Raw genomic sequence first — 19,843 nt, forward strand, 5'->3', positions numbered from 1 at the left:
AAACTACTGATTGACATATTTAAAGCTATTTCAGTTTGTGCTGGCCCAAATATGGTAATTAAGTGCAGTAGAAACACATTGGAAATGGAGTAGTTGCCAAAGGCGCCGCTTATTTTTTCAAAATTTAAACTTATTAAGATCAACCAACGGCTAAGATCCAACATCAAATTTAATCACATTATGGAGGATGAACGAATGAGACGACTGGCATGTTAATGCACGTGTTTATTATATGACAGCTGAAGACAGAGTGAGTAGCGGCTCTCCGAACCCAGCCGGGTTGGTCCCCACTCGCAGGAAGGCAACCAAACTCGACCATGTCGTATAAGCGAGCCGCCACATCACTCCCCCCCCAGCATCAGCGATACCAAAATTACAAAGAAACAAATTTTACAAAAGAAAAAAATTATTGTTACACAAAGAGAAAAAATTATTACGTGGGGAGAAAAAAAAATTGTTGACGTGGGTCATCCGCTGTGTACATAGGTGTACCGCCCTGAATGGTCGGTAGATTCGAGGGCGGTGACGTCGCGAGCAGGACGGTGGGTGGTCCGATGGTCGCGCCGATGCGATGCGATGCTGCGGCGGCGCCGCTCTTCCGAGGCTGATGTCGGTTGGTGGGGCGGCGGGGGCGGCAGGGGCATCGATGTGGTTGATGATACTCCGAGCTGGACTGTGAGTCGTTGTGGCTCGTGGAGGTGTTGTAGCGCTACCGCCCGTCTCGGCGTGACGACGCTCGTGGGGACGGACGGGGCCTTGATGATGATGATGATGATGGTGCTGAGGTGGTGTATGTCTTGTGGTGCTGGATGACCGTTCTATGTGTAGTGGATCGCGCATGACTCCACATCCAGCTGTCAAGATCGTCGTCTCATTCGCTCCCCCATTTTTTTAAGCACCTGTCATCGACGTTGTGGCTGGACGTCGGTAGGTAGGTAGGTAGGTAGGTAGCCGTGTCTGCTCGTTTATTGTCACCCGCGGGCCGCGACGCGTGTTGTGTTGATGGCGATGGGGGCGCGGCGGGTAGCTTCCCCGCCTGGCTCGGCGAGGCAGGGATGAGCGGCATGTTGAAATTGATCGAGGCTGCGTGGCTCGATGTCGGGGGTCACCAGTATGGGGGATGAACGAATGAGACGACTGGCATGTTAATGCACGTGTTTATTATATGACAGCTGAAGACAGAGTGAGTAGCGGCTCTCCGAACCCAGCCGGGTTGGTCCCCACTCGCAGGAAGGCAACCAAACTCGACCATGTCGTATAAGCGAGCCGCCACAACATTAACAATATAATATGAATTAGAGAATAATATATATATTTTGATAACATAATAGCAGACTTTGATAACAACATTTCGTTTGAAACTTTCAAGTTACAATAATTCTAATAGAATAAGGGAAAAAAATTGTTTTGTTTAAAAATCTTAGATTTAGAAATCTTTCATGTAATTTCAACATCAATTCAACGCTTTCCTTATTTGTTTGTTGTACATAGCTATCACTTTCCGAAACATTTTTTTAATTCTTGACTTTGTTTTAGTTCTCAAAATTCAAAACTAGTAAATTTATTCTATTTATTTGAAAAAAAATTTCGTCTGCGGCACCTTTTGTCCTTACTATATACATATAATAAATACAGAAAATGCACCTTTATATTGTACATATATAATAAGTGTACGATTTTTGTTATTTTCACAAAACATTTCAAAAAATAAAAATATTTTCGATGTTGCGACATAGACAATAGACATAGACATATTATATTAAAAAGCTTTTATTTCTTTGTTCTTGTAGTTTTATTTTAATTTTTTTTAATTTTATATTTAAATTTTTTTAATACAATAAAAAAATTAAAGAGGCACCAAATCAGATATTTGCCAAGGGCGCCAAAAACATTGCTACGGCTCTATGGTAATGCCATTCATGTTACTAGGCTGACCAAATTTAGAGAGGGCAAAAAAGCGGTTCGGTGATTTCTTGTTAAATGCGAATCGCTAACAGGATAACCGTCCGCATGAAAATCGCTCGCGCGGATCTCCCGTTGCACGTAAATCGGTCCTGTTATCCTGTTAGCGGTTCACATTTAACAAATAGCCCGTTAACCAAAAAAAAAACCACATTTCGCGACTCTCGGATGTCCCATTTTATTACTGTTTAGATTCCTACCAACGTTAAGCTTAGAATTTAAAAATGTGTAGAAATGAATTATCAATGAATTGTCGATGACTGAAACAAACTGCAGCGATATTCAACGAAACAATTTGTTTTTTTATAAAATTTATTTGAATCGAAAAAAAATAATATTCGACGATATCGATGTCGTCGTCATATAAACTTTAATTTGTTTTCGATGCTCCCAACAAACCTTTAAACCTTAAATGCATACAAAGTCTCTTTCGAAATTATATATTAGATGTCAATTAAGGTAATTGGATTATTACGCACATTGCGATCGCTCAAAAGACAATTTTTGCCATTAAAATCGCCAATACGAAATATTTGCCACTCGATTTCTTGTTAGTATGATTTTTAGGACTTTTCGGCTGCCAGATGTTCCGTTATAGAGATTTTAGTAACTTTTGGGCGAGCGCTTTGTGGACAATAATCACCGAACCGTCAATTGATATACATACAATACATAAAATTATCCAATCAACATTGTTAACATTTTTTGTAAAAACCGAAATGACGTATTTTGAAAATCTTCCCACCAATAGTTGGATTTAATTATCAAATTTTTATTTTTCAATTCCGTCTAGATACACAAAATTATATAATACATACACAAAATATAATTTTAGTAAATAAATTTTTCTACATTTTGGGTGAATGGTTTATAATTAAGGTGTTTGGTCTACATTTATGGGATATATTGGTTTTAATGTATTTCAATAGATGTCTCTAATAATTTAAGTTCATTGATAAACAAATCACTTATTTGAATCTGTATATAGTATAATAAAAAAAAATGCCTTTTTTATAAAATGCCTACAAATTTTATTTTTTAATTGTTATTCGCTAAATTTAAATACACGTAATTAAAATGAATTTCAACATTTTGTTCATACGTTATGTCGAGAAGTGGCTCCATTGTTTTGAAGCGGTCAATTCGCAAACTCTGTAACAACGTTGTCATTCTTCCAGCTTTCTGTCAACTAAAACCAGTGCGGTACATACAGTGCAATGAAACTTTATTTTTGTTGTTTATTTTAACTATGAAGATATTTTGACAATTCACGGCAATGAATAACATTATAATCATACAAATTAAATTGAATAAATATTTATTTTAATAATATTAAAATTTTTCTTCGGCAAAGAATGTTCGAGTTCTGACTATTTTCAGAAATAAAACGTGTTTTTAAAACAAACATCTTGTTTTATCACATAAGGTGAGATGGAAAACTATGTACACAATATTTTAAATTTATAATAATAAATTAGAATGAAACGTGTGTATGTTTTTTTAGACACAAATGCTATGCGAACGAGCGAGATGCAAACATATCGAAAACTTCGTCTTTTGATCAATTTAACCTTGATTTGCCTTGTGATAAACACAGGCCTTTTGTACAGCACCTCTGCAGAATAGAATACTCTAGCAATTCACCAATAAATTATTTATTTAAATAATATACGCATATTTTACTGACTTACCGACTTTATTATGAGTAAAAACAAATAATGTATTCATATTAAATGTTTTTTTTTTTAATTGATTTATATTTGAAGAAGAACAAGTTCTAAACTTCATTTTATTTATTTTGTTGTAAAAATATTTTATTAATTAATTTTTCTAGTAGAGTCTCTGTTTGTTGGCTGCCAACGGTTTTTCAAGAATTAGTCACCAGAGCGTTCTCTATTGAAGCGTTCGGTATTCCACGAAATTCGTAGAAATTCTTCTAAGAAAACTGTTACTAATACCGCCTACATTTAAATTAAATCAAATAATAATGATTACGTATAATTTAAAATGTTAATAAAACAATATGACACAAGTTGCTTTTGAAAATATTTAACATTTTCATAAAAAAAGTTGATGCATCAGATCAAAAGACCAGGAATTCAAAAGTCAAATCTTTTTCTAGAATCTTCTTTATATAATTTGATGTGGCCGAGATTGTGACACGTTTGACTGAAACGTGGAACTCTTTTGAAGCACATGTATATACATATATAATGCTATACAATTCCTATAAAAAAATTAATCTTCATAATTCATTCCAAAAAAAAAACGAAATAAAAACCCCCCATTGAAATTATCAAAAATTACCTAATACTTAGAAGCCTAATCTTGAACTTGATCTTACTACATTGATGGCAATCGCTCATTAGTCATAATATTCGCCGGTTAGGTCAAAACCCACCCACCCTCCCCCCCCCTAACAAAGTCACAATATTTTATTGGGTCTGCACGCAACGATCGCAAAATATATTACACACGTAAAAATTTTTTTTTGGCAAGAAGTTGTAACTGTTTGAATATCAAATTTTATATGCGTACGGTCAGGAGCACGTAGGCGTAAAGAAAAAAGTTTCAGTTAAAAAAAAATATGGGTCTGGATGAGTCACGTTGTTTATGTACCGGTCAACAGGTAAAACGGTTCGTAAACTCTACCTGGCTCGATGCTGAGGTGAGCAGACGAGTTTCGTATAGAAAAGTTCCGGCTTTGAACAGGATTTCCTCTCTTTGGAAACAGCGATTGGTAACCTTTTCAAGCCACATATGTACATTTCGGCCCGTCTCAACTGTGGATGGTATTTTTAGACACAAAACTTGTATGCTTTTTTTAATTCCAAAGAAACAGGCGTGGCTCGTGCGTTTGGACTGAGGTACCGCAGTACCTCCCCATCAAACCGGGTTTGGATCGGCGAGCGTGTAAAGCGCGCACTCAACTTTACATTATGGGTCTACGTGACGAGACAGAATGTTAAACGACAGAAAACGCAAATATCGGAAGGCAAAGATCGAAAATCGAAAGATCTTAAGTCGAAAGATCAAAAAAAAATGGTGCATGGTAAACGGTACATACTCACTTAATTTACGCGAGCAGGATACAACAGGAACAAGAGGACAACCTTACATTAGATATAACATATAACTTTATTTTAATTCGTGTATCAATTCATTTCCGAAACTACCCACTAAAATCAAAGGGCACAATACTAGCATACTAGAATAATACAAAACAGTATTACTTTAAGTATTATTATGCAAAAGCCCACACGGTCAAAAGTTATCGCATCTATGCACATAGCACTTTGCACGCAAAACTCGGTTTCTAGGTATGGATATTACTTATGTAGCTATTACGCTGTATTGGGCAATGTATTGATTAATCCATGCACTGCGTGAAATTGTCGTTTCATTAAACGAATAGATAGATCTCCATAGATTCAATCGACCACTTTCAGTAATAAAATAACAAACGACCCACATGTTAGAGGCACTTGTATGGTCTGCTTCATATCCGGCACTAATAAAACCCAATCGATGGAATGGGTCGTTATCGATCGATTCTCGGATTGAATCGCAAACATTGGATCTGATAGACCACTTGCGGATACTTTGAATTGCGAATCTGTAAGCATTCATTTCCTGCGATGAGTTGTGTAATTTTCGTTATTTTTCGGTCGCTTCAAAGTGAAAATTAACAAAACAAACGAACAAACGTATTATCTATTTCAAAACATCCTAAAATTATCATAAGAATATATGATAGCTAAAAATAAATTTATATTATATTGTGATCGAAATAGTAACGTTTATTGCCAACATCACTGAAAGAAGTGTGAAACTCTGTATGCTCGGCTTAATGAAGAAATAGAAGTATGATAAGGGTAATTGATATAGTGAAGAGATTTAAATGGCTATGGGTGTGTCACATAGCTAGAAGAATGGAAGAAGTGCTCGAATGGTACCTGAGAGAATGTAAAATGGTGCAAGGGAGACCACAGGGGAGATGGGTGGACAAAATTATAAAAATATGTGGGATGATACGGATGAGAGTTAGTCAAAACAGAAATTAATGGAAGTGTATTGAAAAGACCTTCATCCAGTAATGGATGGTGAATGGCTGCCATTTTAGTTCTATTTTGGCCACTTGCTAGAAGAATTTGTGGCAGATGGATATGTTTTCTTCTGCATACAAAAGGATTATCCAAAGAAATTTTTGGAAGACAGATTAGGAAGAATTGATTACGATTATGTAATGTAATGTAAATAAATTTACTGAATGGTCAGGAAGTGTGCACATTTATTCATTTATAATTTTGCATCACTGTGGTATTACAGGAAGAGCCTAATGCGCCACAATGGCCTACATTTGAAAAAGAGAAGAACACAAAAATAAAATACAATAATATGCAAAAAAAAAGCCAAAGCAAAAAAACATGATAAAAAAACAGTAAACTAAAAAAGACAAAAGAAAAATAATACATAAAATGAAATAAATAAAATATATAAATAAAATCTTCAAATTTCACATTGAATATAAAGTGAGTATAATATTTATTTAAACATTAGTTTGGACCATTGTGTTATTACAGAAAGGACCAAATGCGCCACAATGGCCTCCATAAGAAAATAAGAGAGAAAAATAAAAATCATAATAATAATACATAGTAATAATTCATAGATTAAAAAGAAATAAAAGGTAAAAGCAGAAAAATACTATAAAACAAAAGAAAAATAGTACATTTATGTATTTGCTAATATGAAAATATTATGCTATGAAATAGAAAGTTTCAGAAATTATTTCTATAAGTTTATACATGTTAAGATGCGTATAAACTTCTAGAAAATATTGTCATAATATTGAAGAGAAAAATATGAAGAAGTGGGGAGCTCCAATGACTGCTACAATGATTCTTGCGATCATCGGACTGCAAAAATCACTGGTAATAATTATTAATAATAACCAGTACCAAATACCAGTGCAATAGATTAATCAACAGGTAATTCAACCATGGTATTCTGATTGCGATCAAATTAATATACATATAAAATAAATTAAAATTGTCATAAATGTTGAATTTCGAATTATCGGGGTTTTTTTCTTAAGTCGGCTGCACTGACCGCTGCTTTGAATGACGAATGACGTTTTGACATTTGCGTATTCGTTTCGATTGCATTTCATTGCGTGATGAAATAATAAAATAAAGCATTGTATTTATTAACGAAAATCGTTTAAAGGTCTTTTAACGGCCTAAGTTTGTAAATATAATGGTTTACAAACTTAGCTTAACCTCTTTAATTTATATCTACTATTTTTAATTCTAGAATTTCAAATGGATTCTAGAATACAATTGCACATTTATAAGTTAATGTTTATAAACATATAACAATATAACACATGTTTACGCACAGTGGCGGACTGGCCATACAAGCGAACATGCCCGATGGCATGTGGGCCCCACTGTCTGTTAGAAAATATGGGCCCTCAGTAAAATTAAATAACTTTTTATCTATTTCACGTGTGTAAAAATTTATAGGATATTGCACTTTGGGACCTAAAGTTTGGGTATTTCAACAAAACAAATATCTTACGATATACAAAAACAACTAATACCTGCTTTAACAGCCCAAAGATTGGTTAACTTTTTGTATTAGGCTCGAAATGTAAGTTTCAACATTTCAACGTGGGCCCTTTTGCCGGGCCCATTTCCAACGTCAATATTATGTATATACCAATACCTATGTTACAACTACCTACTGAAATAAAAATGGTAATAAACAAATTTCCGTGAATAATATAAACTGAATTGCTTAAAACAATTTTGATAGGACGATTCATCATCAACCAGCTATTTAAATTTACTTCATACTTTCAAAATAACATTTGATTATACTTCGACGATATAGTAAGATTTAAATATACAATTGTAAACAGTTTCCGAATATAAAATCTAATCCTAATCTAGACACATCCATGTATATAGAAATATAGGATAGGGGCCCCCTTCCCAAAATCCAGATTTTCGCATGATCACAAAACTTTATCTATTGTTATTACGTACATATGTATGTATGTATGTACATAGATAAAGTGAAAAGACAGTCGGTAGAAATTAAGTTAATTGATAGTTTTTTAGTGACTCAGTTCGATGGTCGATTTTTGCTGACCATGTGAAGATTTTTAGAAAAAAATTTTCGCCTGCGGCGCTTTTTTCGATTTTTACATAATATTTTTTTATAATTATTTTTTCAAATATAAGCTTATTTTTTTCATATTTTATAACTCAATAAGGTGTATTCAAAGAATATTTTCCATTTTTATTCCGATATAAAAAGATTTTTTGAAAAAAAATTCAATTTGACCAATCTTTGCCAGCCCAAGAAAAAGCTGAAATGAAGTCCCTGATTCTTTTATGATGCATTCTATTTACCTAGGACAAGGGTTAAAACGAAATATACAATGTAATTTATGGATCTATTTTGCTTTTGCCATTTTTCTTTTACCTAAATTTGTTTATTCCCATTTTTGAAAAAAAAAAATTTTTCCCTTGATTTTTAGCGTGATGGAAAGAAGAAAATTTTGTTATATGAGGGGGGGGGGGGCAAATTTTTTAACCCTGGGGGGCCCCCTTTGACTCCTGGCATGCACTGATTTCAGTCCCAGTCCGCCACTGTTTACGCATATAACACAAGAGATAACAAATGTTTAAATATAATATTAACCAGAAAATACACGTCGCTGTAAAAATGTTTGTCATAACGCCAATTCTCGGACGACGATTTTCGCCGAAAATTCAACCATTTTCGATCACCGCAAAAATCTCAAATATGCATTCGCAATAACATCTTCATTATCAATTTACGCTTCAAAGCTTTTTTTGCACCACACTCGTATATATTTGCATAATCTGATAAGATTCGTAGAAATTTCTCACGATGACTCATGAAAATGTACCACCGAATTGAAAATGAACAAACGCGCATGCGCTCAACCTATTTATTTTCTTTTATGTACTTTTCTTCTCGTTATCTCCGAGCGTGCATAAGTTGAACAATATTTGTCTTGCGGAATTATGAAAAAAAAGCCTCGACAGTCTACTTTCAAAGTGGATGAGTAATTCACTCGTTCATAGAGAAAAATAAATTGTTAAACACCTGCTCTGACGACAGTCCATTCAAGCTTCCAAAATGCGCAATACCTAAGGTAAATATAACACGTAAATTGCACACATGGTTGCTCGTAATCAGGCATTTCCGTTTATTAGTATAAACGCGTAAAATACGCTTTATTTAATTTATTTTTCCATCTTATGAATATTCCAGTATATTATGCACTAGATATATCAGCGATGGTCAACCAATAGTAGACGAAAAATATACAAATGTTATTTATGCTCGCTTATCTAACCAAACTTTGCATGAGACGGTTTCTTATACGTACTTACTCGTTTTATGAAGTAGAAATTTTCCACTATGGCTACTTTTTACTTTATCTATGTACGTAGTAACAATAGATGAAGTTTTGTGATCATGCGAAAATTCGAACTCGTTTTCATTACCGTACCATTTTTTAAATGTTTTAATTATATGCTATATCTAATCTAATATATAATTTAGAAAGCGACTTTGTATGTAAGTTTTGGTTCGTAGAACACGTGACGTCATCGAGCAAATCAAAGTTTCTATGCCGACGATATCGATTCGTTTTTCAGTTCCGGGGTCGGATTCGTCTTTCAGTTCCAGATCCGGATTCGTTTTTCATTTCCGGTTCTCGATTCCTCTTTCAGTTCTGGATCCCGATTTCTTTTACAGTTCCGAATCCGGATTCTTTTTACAGTTCCGAATCAGTATTTCTGTTCCAGTTCCAGAATAAAAAATAATGTTCACTATTAGATTAGCCATCAACCGTCAATCAACCGTTAAATAAGCACGCTGGACTCTTTTCGTGGGTGTAAAAAAGAGGCGATTTTATAGATGTTTGGTGACTCCTAGCTCCTATAAAAAATAATAACTAATCAAAAAAATAAAAAGATAGAAACAAGCGTATGGTGGATATCCATACCATATTAAAAAATAATTTCTCTAGTGCCATAATTGAGGAAGGGAGAAGTGTAATACGTTTGTATGGACATGGCGCTGGTGTCCAGCCCTCGTAACTGTTTTGGAATCATTATTATTTTTTATAATGTTTATCTGTATGTTTTTTTTTAAATAAATAAATTGCAAGTACTTCTTTAATATGAAGAGTATATTTTAGAGAAATCGAATACCGACTGAAAAAAGATTTGAAGTCACTGCATTATACAAATATGTTTGTATTCCAGGAATGATCATACATTTACAAATCTACATATTTTCCATATGTTATTCAAAAAATAAAATGTTAAGCGTGTTCAATTAGTAAAATTATTACATACACGTACGCATTCAAGGTGATGTTAATTAGTAAGCGAAATCATTTTTTTCATTTAGTAATTTTATTTTGTTCAAATTAAATCCGCAAGTGAAAATCGTCGTAAGCATACTAATTAACCTGTGTTTAGGGGTAAGAATTTTGCAAGGTCATTTTTACTGCGATAGTATCTCATTATAAGTTTGTTTTGATAAAACGAATTAGTGACGCATTTATAATTAGTCATCGTCGGTTCTATTATTGTACATTAGCACACATTCAGTTTTGTTTTGCATGCATGTAAGAGTATCATGTTTTTTTTTATTTGGTGTTGTTTTTATCAATTCAACCGCAAAAGCGGCAAGTTCAAAAATGTTTAAAGAAAAAAAAGATGAATGTGAAAAGCCGACTTCCTTTTGAATTTATCAAAGAAGTACATATTTATGTTGGATATTATTTTAAATATTTTGCTACATAATTTTGCTTGAACAAATATGTAGATTTTGTGCCATACATCAGGTTAATCATCTCAAGGATTATGAATATTCATCAGAGATTATTCAAATGTATAAGTTTACTATTTATTAATCTTGATACTTAGTATATTATATCTATGATTTTAGCAATCCAACGGTTGTACGAGATTTTACGAAATAATTTAAGGGTTCTTCCGAGCAAAACTGATTAGGAATCACTGATTTAGATTATGTATGTATGTATTTCATGCGGATCTTTATATTTAGACTTTAAACTGTTTTAAGTGCTAAATTTTATATTCAAATACTTGCAAAATAAGAGACGATCCGCAAAATGGAATTGGGAAATTCCGTTGAAAATTTTTCCACGTATAAAAAAACTCTTTTTACATTCGTTTTTCCTTATCAAATATATTACTCTTAAGAAAGTCATTACCTGTTAAAATTTTACAGTATGTATGCATGTATGTATACCACGTAGATAAGTGTTTTGAGATAGGTAGTTTGTATGTAATAGCTTCTCATTGACTTCTGGAAAATGCAAAATTAAATATGGAAAGAAGCATTGGTTGTTTTTTTTTTTGATAGACTGAATGTTTATTACGATAGTGTTAATTTTGTATGGAACAGTTCCGGATAATCGGAAAATACCAGATATTAAGATGTTTACATACTGATTCAATTTTAGATGGGGAGTTCATAAGAAAAAGTAATTTTTAATCACTGGAGAAAATTAGTACGATTACTGTATAAAAAAAATATTGAGATATAAAACCAATCCTTGTAAACGTAGTGAAATATAAAACTGGCCCAAAAAATGCATAAAAGCTGGGGGAAAGAAACTTTTTGACGTTTAAAATTCGATAGTTAATTAATTATAAGTATTTAAAAGCAATTAAAAATCATAATCAATAGTAATGATTCAAATACTCACTTTTGACACAGCATTACTAGATTTTGAGTTAAAAACGTCAAAAGCCAAAAATTGTGGATCTTTTAAACGATCATGTCTCATTATCCAGCAGCGTGGCTCGGTGGTTACGTTGATATTAAGCACCGAGAGGTTCGATCCGTGAGCTGACCTCGATTGAAAAGGATTTATTTTGAGTGTAATCTCAAATGCTACTGGTCAGCTTGGATATTTGTGAATTGTGACCCAAGTCGATCGTTTCTAATTTATCTGATTTCATTGTTGAAGCAGTTCCTTCATCAAAACCATCCTACCTACTATGTCACCACTATTTGAATATGATTTAAAAAAAAAACATTATCTATAACATGAATGTCTCGCTAATTCTTATATATATGTATATAGTATTTGTATTATGCTTTTATGTCTGGTCGCAGTGACGCGTTAGAGTATTCTGCTATGCCACTGTGGCAAAAATATGTAAATAAATAAATAAACGAGAGAAAACCAACAAAATCATTATCATATTCGAATTTAATGAGCCAAACTTACTAACGATTGATTAATTTCCACTTCGGTAACTGAAAAACGAAGTATCTCAAGATTTGAACCCAGAACTTTTTAGTTTATAGCAAAACCATCTACGAGTATATACTTTCATATTTACATATGTAGGATTCAGTTCGTGAAGGGATACGTGATATATGGCGAAAACACCCAGCGATGAACGTGGCACATGGTTTTTTTTAGATAGTTTTAAAGATGCGAAAAAAATGTGGAACGCCCAGCACACACCGTCCCCCTGGAGTGTATTCGGTAAAATTGTATCCTTGTATTTATCCTTGCTTGACAGTGATCCATAACGGTGTATCCCATATTTGAAGAACGTAGGAGACACCCGCTGTGGGGGATCCAAGCACACGACGTGCCGTTCTTCCCTGTGTGCTTGCGCCCATAGGCAAATGAGCATACCAACATAAACATACACTGCACCCAAGAATGTCAACTTAATATACATGCACTCTTCTGGGTGTGAAAACTAAATCCCATATTTATACTGTAGCTAAATAATTATTTACATTATATTAGTCAATCGTGTAATATTTGAACTTTAAGTTGTCGGTCGAAAAAGTAAATAAAGACAATTTACCGCGAGAGATAAGTTATCAAGTGGTATCTTTTGGTTTGTGGCCGTAGCTTTCTTTCCGCAGGAAATGGCAAAGATGCCGACCTTCCGGAAGTCGCGGCTATAAATCGGTAAATACCCACCGCATCGCACAAGTACCTACCATTTTAAATGTCGACGCCATTTTGCGACATCCTACTTGTAGCTACTGTTTAAATGTACATCGGAAATACGTATAATAACTGAACAGAATATCAGAAAGACGAAAATAATCCATAGAGAGCACAAGCGTGGCATTCAAATCAGCCGTAACACCGTTTATCGGTACCATTCCGACTGCACAAAAAACATATTTACTATAAATATCGTACCGTTTTTGTTTACCTTTCAATATTTTTTCCGCACTGAATCGTTTTACAAAATTTCATCCTATAAGCCATTTTCTAAATTTCATCATATTGACATCTTCCTAAGATTTTTTTAGCTATCCGAAAGAGAAGTGGAGGTATAGTCGATCATGATTCATGAGACGTAAAATGTACATGCTATCGCATTCACCCCCACTCAACCCGCGATGGCCAATTACATTTCGTTTCAGTTTCGCGCTGAATTTTGGTCAAGAAATACAAAATTGTTCGTGCGATTATTTTGACATATATTTTTTGTTAGTTTTGAGGTCGTGTTATGAAATATTTACATTAATAAAATTTTAATTTAAAATAAGTAAATTGTAAATATTATTAATTTATTTATGAAATACGTATATCTAATATATAATTTCGAAAGAGACTTTTAATATACGAGTATATATGTAACCTTGGTCGGTTGGTTCGTATACAACACATTTGATTTTTTTCGATTCAAAGGATTCGAAGTCCCGGGGGCGCAGGCGCCTGATTCTGGTATACATATAATTTCAAAAGAGATTTAGTATACATATATTTGTTTATTTGGGGCGAAGGCACCGGGGGCGCAGGGGTCGAGGGCGAAGGCGCCAGATTCTGTTATACATATAATTTTGAACGAGACTTATGTATGTATATATGTTTGTTTGTTTGTGATAGTCAATTTAGTAAAAAAAAACAAATGAGTATTCAAATAAATTTATATAAAATAAAACTATTCAGATAAATTTAATAAAATGTGTACTATTAGATTAGTCATGTCTAAGCGGTTTATATTACAAATACCGAGCGAAGCCGGGTAAAACCATAAGTATTTTTTATTCATAGAAATTTATATTTTTTAGGCGATAAAAGTAATTGTTAACGTCATGTTATGGACAGTAAAATTTACAGTAATATCATTAAAGACCTTGCATTGAATTATATTGTAATAATATAATATAGTTAAATAAGAAATAATTAAAAAAAAAAATAAAGAAATAATTTTACGTCATCACAATGTTACAACACATTGTACCAGATAAATTGGTAAAATCTGATAAGAAACGATCGACTTGAAGATTCAAATATTTAAATCTGGCCAGCAGCACCGCAGAAATAAGTATATGTACTTCCAAATACATTATTTTCAATTGAGGTCAACCCAGGGCTTGTACCCGGGAGCCTCACAGTGGTTAGCATTAACGCAATCACCGAGCTATTCTTCTGGCTATACATTTATGATCTACATATACTACCAACATTCAAGTTAGTTTTGCCTCGATATCTTCTATACCCTTCCTTTGGCCGATTTCATTTTGCTGCATGCCTCAATCATCACTTCTAATCCCGATGCCTTTTCTTTTAGAAGTTGGCAAATCTAAATTGGCAAATATCGGTCTTGGGAAAAATTACTTTCTACACGCACTGTTAGCGCAGTGACATTTCTGCCAAAATATTGTGATCTGATTTTGAACCTTTTCCTCTCTTTCGATCGCTTTAATATATTATCGACATACGGGGGTTAGCTAGCATTCAAGTAAGCTAAGTAAGCAAGTAAGTCTCTAACATGAAGCTATAGGAGTTTAATCATAAACGAAATTATTAAAATTAACATTGAAATCTTGTGTCAAATTGGAGTGATACGCCTCTTTCTACCACCCCTTTGAAAATCAATTAAACAGTGGTAAAGGCTACTTTTTTCACATTTTGTTTATCTTTAGATTCATTCTTGTTTCCATGACCATCTGCATACAATTTTATACATCAAGGACACAACATTTGATCAAAACAAGAAATCTTCAAACAAAATAGAATATTGCGTGTGTATTAATCACGCTTAATTTAAATTCATTCTTCTTTTTACCATCTCAATAGTCATGTTCACAATCTGACCTATGCAGATATAAATAGCTGTCAACTTCTTCTATTATATATGCAAATTAAATGCAAAATGATTTTATTTCATAAGACTGCTCGTAACTTAATACTGCATCTATGGGTACTGTAAATGAAGGGAAACCACGTCTTCCGGGTTACAATTGAAACAATGTTGGCAACTCTGTCTGAGAACGATTTATTTATTTGTTTTACGTTGTCCGACGATGACCAAGACCTTGAAGAGTGATTTATTTATTTTTTCATCACGACATCACGGTCACGACACGGTTCCATTCATAACCGATGTACCAAGAGTACAATATATGCATTGTACAAATCCAGGTGCAAGCTGAAATAGGTAAATACCAAAAATGGTTACTTCGTCCCACAATAATCGCATTGTCGATCGTGAGATTCTCGATGCAAGTCTTCTGACCTCCATTCTGATGGATCGGACTATTATTGTTATTGCTAAATGGAAGTTCTTTACTTGTGAAATGAAAATAAGTACCCCCGCAAAACCTTGACCGGTTGATTGAAGGCAATTAGTTGATGTTTTCAATGCTCTGTTGAACCGCAAAATTACAGGGTAATACAAGTTCGTTTAATTGAACCTTTTCCTGACTGTGCTGGTGAAATTTCGCGGAACAAGTGCAACCCGAGCTCGTTGTTGACAATCTCATAATTTACCGCAAAATTCAAATTTTGCGGTTTTATTGATTTTAACAATTTCAAGTACTAATAACAAATTGGTCACCATGACCCATTGTGCTATTCATTACGTTCCTACTTTATGGTAAACGGATTATTTCGCACATACACATTGCGATCGCGCATACGATAATAGTGAATGTAAATCGCGAATACAAAACCAGCAGAATAGACTAGTGGTTAGCATATAATCATTGAAGTATAATGCCATTCTACTTCAATGCATAAAATGCTTTGAACAGAGTGGTCATGGGTTCAAATCCCACTGGTTTCTGCTGGCCAGACCTTGGATTTGTGACTCTAGGTCGATCGTTTCCTATCAGAGTTTGCTAATTTATCATAATCGTTGCTCCGGAAATCGCGAATACGAAACCAGCAGAATAGACTAGTGGTTAGCATATAATGCTTTGAACAGAGTGGTCATGGGTTTAAATCCCACTGGTTTCTGCTGGCCAGACTTTGAATTTTTGACTCCAGGTCGATCGTTTCCTACCAGAATTTGTTAATTTATCATTCGTAAGAGCATCAAAGCTGTCAAAACTCAATTGTTATATTAAAACTGGGGCACATTGTTGAAAGTGTAGTTGCGCTTGTATAGATATGATTTACTAGTTGAATTGTGTTCGAATACGAATGAACTAAAACGCCAGTTGGAATATATTACAACTCAAAATACACTTTGACTAACATACATACACTAACATTAAAATAAGATAATACTATTGTTGCGTAGGGGTGAGTTCAGGATCTAAATGAAAAGCCAAAGTCGCTTCACAGCATTTATTGAATGATTCAGGAGGTACACACGTAACCAGCGCTCGCTCCAGAATAATCTGATATGGCTCCCTATAAAGGACAAGTTGCTCACCACAGCTTCCCCTATTCATTTATGTATCTATTGTCTGGGCACGTACAGTTTTCTGGCTCTCACCTCTCGCCCGGGTTCTGAGAATTCTAGCGGGCACTTAGTCCCGTTAGGCCAATTCGGGGGGTCTCCATTGTTCACCCCCGAATTCAACTTAGACAACGGATACTCTCTCTCGCGTTCCCACGTTACAATACTATAAATACTATGTAAAATCGATAGTGATCACTAGACACCGGATAGTCACAGTGCTATCCATCGTTCCATTGTTGTAAATCCTTTGTAAAAAAGGTTCGGCAACCCTTTTACAATGCATTTACAACCTTTGAACAATACGCGGCACCTTCTGGGTCCGGTGACTAGTGATCACTGAATCAGTACCTATTAGAATATACCCAATATGTATTATACACATTATACATATACTATGAGCATATTTCAAAAATATAAAATACAATTTTAAAAATCAAGTCACTAGTATCTATATATACATATATAAAATATAATAAATATGTACAAACATATGTACAAATATCCCCTAAATTTTACAGGTTCCTCTAGATCTCAATAAAATCGGTATAACTTTCTGTCTAAGTCTTGGGTTCAAACTCTTGTGAAATATGAAAGATTTCATTTAATTTTTATGACTAAGCGGTTTAATTTGACTTTGCTACTGATATATGTATTTATCCTACCTATTTCATTTTGAATTCGTCTTATTCGAAAGCCAATGCAAAACTATTGTAAAATAGTACTACGCGATACAATAACAAAAACCATGTGTATTTCATTTCCCCTTTGTAAACAATGTGCCCTTATCTTTTATTGATTAGTGTTGTATTACATTACAAATATATATTTAATATATATAAAGGATATTTACATTATTCTTTATTCAATACGAACTGTAAAAGACCCGGCCTAGTAACCCTCGTTGATCTCGCGATTAAAATGAAAGTAGATTGACCCTCGGGGTCAAGCCGTTGATTATGTGTGTATTATTGTTTTTTCCATCTCCGTCTCTTCAAATGGGGATCGTTTTTGTTTCAAAAATTTAAATTTAAATGCATGTAAATATGTATGTATATGTACCTATATAATTAATTCAAAGCGCACACATTCGAGTGTTTGAGTCTTATCGGGCCGGCCATTGTGAGCGATCTATATATGCTAGGAAATTTATCACCGGTCGAACATATAAAGCAAAACTGGTTAAAATATTTATTTATATTTATTTATCAAAGAGGAAAAGAATGTGGTAGTTCTTGTCGTGTCCAAATCAAGGTTTATTAGAATTGAAACAAAGCGGAAAGCCGTTGTCAACCCACCAGTGAAAGGTTATTGCAATAAAACGTAATAAGTTTGGGTGAGATTTAACTGAGACAATGAAAATTTGGCAAGGTTATAAGCTTGTAATGACATTTAATTGGTTTCTAAGGGTGTTTTGAAATTATTTCAAATATCAAAGCGTTAATTTCTGAGATTCGTTTCAAAACTAACTATGTACATTGCAATAAGTAGTGAGTAGTGTAAGTAATCGGCATTTAAATCGGAGTGTTCTAAAAAAGAGATTATTTGAAAATGGTCCAAATTTAATCATTTTTAAAAGCATTTCAGTATCTTGGGATCACTTAAATTCAATGTGACGGACACCCGTGTATTAACGTGACGACTTATAGGCGTAGACACACAGAGTGGCAAGCGGCACGTGTTAGATAGTTGTGTACGTGTAAAAAATACTAGCATATGTGATCTACGCCAGGTCAAAAATCCCCCCCCCCCTCTGAAGTGTATTCGGCGATATATTTTCCTGGTATTGACATATGTTTGACGGTGGCCAATAACGGTGATTCCCATATTAGAAGAAATGTAGGAGAAATTTGTCGAAATAAAAAGATTGTCCGAATTAACAATGACATAAGACACACTCATTCACAGCTGGAGTCTACTTAAGCATGCCGTGCCGTACGATTGTGTGTATTTGTGCCTTAAGGTTGGTACAATTTAGCTCAAACCGGCAACTGCAGTGTGAAAATATTCTTTAATACATTCTATACGGACACATTCATATGTTCCGAAAAGCCTAGCTAAGATATTATTTAGGGGGGAGCCGCCACATTTTAGTAAGTCAATGGGAATATTATCTTCACCTGGGGTTTTACCGTTCTTTGCAGTTTTTAGCGCGGCCTCTACTTCACTAGGCAATACTGCAGGAACCTTTTGGCCGTGTGTCGATTTCGGAGCGGGAAATTGACCGTTGTTGCTCTCGTATAGTTTTGCATAGAACGTGTAAACTCTGTCTATGATCTCTTCTCTATTCCTAATTATTACTCCGCTCTCTGATCTGATTGCGATCATTTGGTTTTTGCCTAAGAAAAGATCCTGTTTGCACTTTTTCAGGCTACGGTTATTCTTAATGGTATTTTCTATTAGCTTAATGTTAAAATCCCTGACATCCCTGACTATTCTCTTTTTGATTTCCTTATTTACTAGATTGTATTCTTGCTTATTATTATCCCTATCTAAATTCCTTTTATGCTTAATTAGGTTTTTTGTTTCCGCTGAAATTTTGCTTAGCTTAATCTGTTTCCTGAATCCACCTAATTTCTTACCTGTTGAGGTTAGAACCGAGCTAATTACAGTGTTCAATTCCTCGATGTCTGACATATATATATATATATATATATATATATATATATATATATATATATATATATATATATATATATATATATATATATATATATATATATATATCATCATCATCATCATCATTTACAGCCATTCGCCATCCACTGCTGGATGAAGGCCTCTCCAACACGCTTCCACTCGTCTCTGTTTTGCGCAACACTCATCCATCTCATTCCGCACATTTTCCTAATTTCGTTCACCCATCTTCCTTGCGGTCTTCCTTTTACTCTTTTGCCTTCTCTCGGGTACCATTCAAGCACTTCTTTTGTCCACCTTTCGTCCATCCTCCTAGCTACGTGACCCGCCCATTGCCATTTCAATCTCTTCACTCTATCCACTATGTCCACTACCCTTGTCATATTTCTCACCCACGTGTTCCGCTTCCTGTCTTTCCTCGTTATGCCAAGCATACAGCGTTCCATACTTCTTTGAGTGCATTGGATTTTATTTTGCAT

Source organism: Arctopsyche grandis, chromosome 9 (assembly GCF_051622035.1).
Source record: "Arctopsyche grandis isolate Sample6627 chromosome 9, ASM5162203v2, whole genome shotgun sequence".
Classification (NCBI taxonomy): Eukaryota; Metazoa; Arthropoda; class Insecta; order Trichoptera; family Hydropsychidae; genus Arctopsyche; species Arctopsyche grandis.